This window comes from Panicum virgatum, chromosome 8K (genome assembly GCF_016808335.1).
Source record: "Panicum virgatum strain AP13 chromosome 8K, P.virgatum_v5, whole genome shotgun sequence".
Classification (NCBI taxonomy): domain Eukaryota; kingdom Viridiplantae; phylum Streptophyta; class Magnoliopsida; order Poales; family Poaceae; genus Panicum; species Panicum virgatum.
This window is the reverse complement of record NC_053143.1, coordinates 4,620,079-4,623,148: the sequence shown is the minus strand read 5'-3', so window position 1 is coordinate 4,623,148 and position 3,070 is coordinate 4,620,079. Positions and strand designations below refer to the sequence as shown.

Below are 3,070 nucleotides of genomic sequence, written 5' to 3'. Positions count from 1 at the left end.
AAAAAAAATGCTCCACTTTCCCGAGCTGTGGAAAACAATTGATACAAGAATGCCCACTACACACTAGTTTGGAATTAAGTCGCCATTCCAGAACGTGTGTCATTTCATTGTCTAATGGAGTAGCACTTGGTGATGATGTATATAATCCAATCCAAGAAATATTACGATGACTTGATAGCTAATGCTCGCACTTGTTTGTTTTGTGTGGAAAATTCATGTTGCTTCTGGAGCTCGGAACCAAATCTCACACGGGGAGAAAAGTACCCTCGACCATTGAGCATGGTTCCATGAACCCTTGTTCTCACTACTACAGAAATGGCCTTTGGTCCTTCACATTTATCCCGACTGGTATTGGACCCGGGACTAAAAGGGTCTTTAGTCCCGGTTCCAACGGCTAGGGGACGAAATAGGTCTTTAATCCCGGTTGGAGCCACCGACCGGGACCAAAGGATACCTCTTTGGTCCCGGTTGGTGGCTCCAACCGGGATTAAAGACCCAACTCTTTAGTCCCGGGTGGTACCACCAACCCAGACCAAAGGGTACCCCTTTGGTCCCGGTTGGTGGTTCCAACCCGGATCAAAGGGGTCTTTGGTCCCGGTTGGTGGCTCCAACTCGGATCAAAGGGGTCTTTGGTCCCGGTTGGTGGCTCCAACCCGGACCAAAGGGGTCTTCATGTGTTAGTATAAAGTGAAAGCATCCCATTCAAGCTCACATGCGCCATGTACGTGGGATGATAAAGAAGCTACACGTGAGCCGAGACGTTTCGAGTCCTAGGCTGCGCATAATATTTTTTACTTTGCCACATGACCCTTTGGTCCCGGTTATTTGACCCGGGACCAAAGATCGGGGACCTTTAGTCCCGGACTGCCAATCCCGGTTCAAAAACCGAGACTAAAGACAGTTGCAGCCCGGGACTAAAGCCATGTTCGTGTCTTGTCATAAAGCTAACACGAGTGCATTATGTTATCGATGGATATCCAATAGATCTCGTCTCATATTTCAAACTTTTTTCCCCATGTCTTAGCCCCATGCTTTCCGGCCTAGTTTACCATGCCGATCACATACACGCATCTTTCAAACACGACGACACACACGAACCTTCTTTGACAGGGAACCGCCGCCCTCGAGACCAACCTCACTCCTAGACAACCATCTATCTACTACCTATTTTGGTACCAATAAAATAGCAAGTTGGATGTAACGAAAACACACACACTATGGGGCATACGAAGAAGGAGAGATATTGTTGGGTGCCCTAGGCAAGAGGGATCTGCTGGGTAGGGATGAAAGTAGGAACGGGAAATTCCCGTACCGACCGACGCCGAATACCGCTTTGACCGACTGGATATCGTATTTTCAGGAAAAACTGAATTCGGGAAAAAAACGGTGAAAACGGAATCAAAATCGGTTGAGCGATTTTCCCGACCGAATCGTCAGTTCCGTTTTTAGTGCGGGAAATTTCTGTCGGTATTCCCGTGTAACAGTCTACCACAACGTCCCATTCGGCCCACTTCCAGTTTCCACCCAGCCCCCCGCTTCCCACCCCCGCCGCCCCACCCCTGCTGACTCCCCCACACCTGCCTCCACTCCCCACGCGCCAGCCACCCTCGATCCGAACCCTAGCCGCCAGCTCCCCATCGCCCCCAACCCAACCTTGCTCCGCGCGGCCGGGCTCCGGCGGTCGGCGGCCCTAACCCTGCCCCGCCTCCTTCCCCAACCCAATCCTGCTCCTGCCGCCAGCACCCCTGCTCCTGAGGCTGGCGCCCCTGCTCCTGCGGCCGGCGGACCTTCTCGGCAGTTGGTGCCCCTGCTCCTACGGCCGGTGGACGCGGACCTGCTTCTTGGTGGGCGCCCCCTTTCCCTCCCTTGGTTTTAGCCCCTCTCTGGCTCTCCCTGTCATATCGACTCCCTCTGGATTCACGATCTCCCTCTGTACCTTGTGCTTGTTGCAGGAGGACAATGTTGTGGACAACAGCAATGAAGAGATGGAGGGGGCCATAGAGAAGGGTCGAGGGTGGAGGCCGGTTCTTACGCACCTAATTTGTTGCTACTCCTGTTACTTTACTTGATGTGGCCTGCTTCCTTTTCATTTTTTGCCAAACTGCTAGCAAGGCGTTCCTGTATTTTCTGTAATGCATTATTAATGTTGCAACCTATAATGCCCCTATGATGTGAACTATATTGTGGTATTAGTGTATTTACTTCTCTTTGGATTATGATACTAGTTGCCTGTGTACTATGTACGGCGAGTCGATCATTTGAAGTGGTTACATGATTTGTTATACCCGTTTTTGAGTATCGGTTCCCGACCGTTATCGGCATGCTTCCGATCGAATTATACCGATTCTGATTTCCCATATATCCGATTTCGTTTTTCCAACCGAGCTTTCCCGTTTCCGAATAAAAATATGAAAACGAAATTGATTAGGATATTTTCTCGACCAATCCCGACCGCTTTCATCCCTACTGCTGGCGAAAGTGCCAAGCAAACATGGGTGCCGAATTGGCAGTGCACCAACCGGACCAAACCAACCCACTCGTAGGCTACCAGACACGATCCGTATGAGAATCTTGACCTTGGCCGCTTGCAAATAATGCTGTGCGTCCGTTCCCTAGGCGCAGGGGCACGGCAACCACCCGTGTTTTTTCGATTGGTTCCAGGGCTGCGCTCTGCCCCCACCCAAAATCTGATGACGATCCTGGCATCGGCAACGGGGCACACTGCCCACCGGACGGGTTAGCTGTGAATGGATGTGACACCAGTGAGCGAGGCTGGGACCCTTTAATCGTTTCCTGTTTTACTTAACATTGATCTGGCCAGTGGATTTTTTTTAAAAAAAAACTGGCCAGTGGAATTTTCCCCCAAAAAAATTTGACTAGTGGAATGGATCGGACATGTGGTTACAAGGTGTAGGAAAAATATGGTATTTATGAAATTGCTTTACAAAACAAATCTACTTCCACTGTAATTTTCAAATATCAAACTGCAGGACAATTTGTCTTCAGAAATATAATAAAATGGTCGGTTTGGGTGCCACCCCATCAACACTTGTTGATTTTGAGAGTAGCT

The 3,070-nt window shown here is 49.8% G+C and overlaps 1 long non-coding RNA gene across 1 annotated transcript; it reads left to right on the top strand.

The window, feature by feature from the left end:
* The first annotated feature begins 1,555 nt into the window (after positions 1-1,555).
* Positions 1,556-2,224, top strand: LOC120646103. The gene is made up of 2 exons (XR_005664276.1): positions 1,556-1,844; positions 1,953-2,224. It is a non-coding gene; the product is annotated as an uncharacterized LOC120646103 (long non-coding RNA).
* Positions 2,225-3,070: the final 846 nt, after the last annotated feature.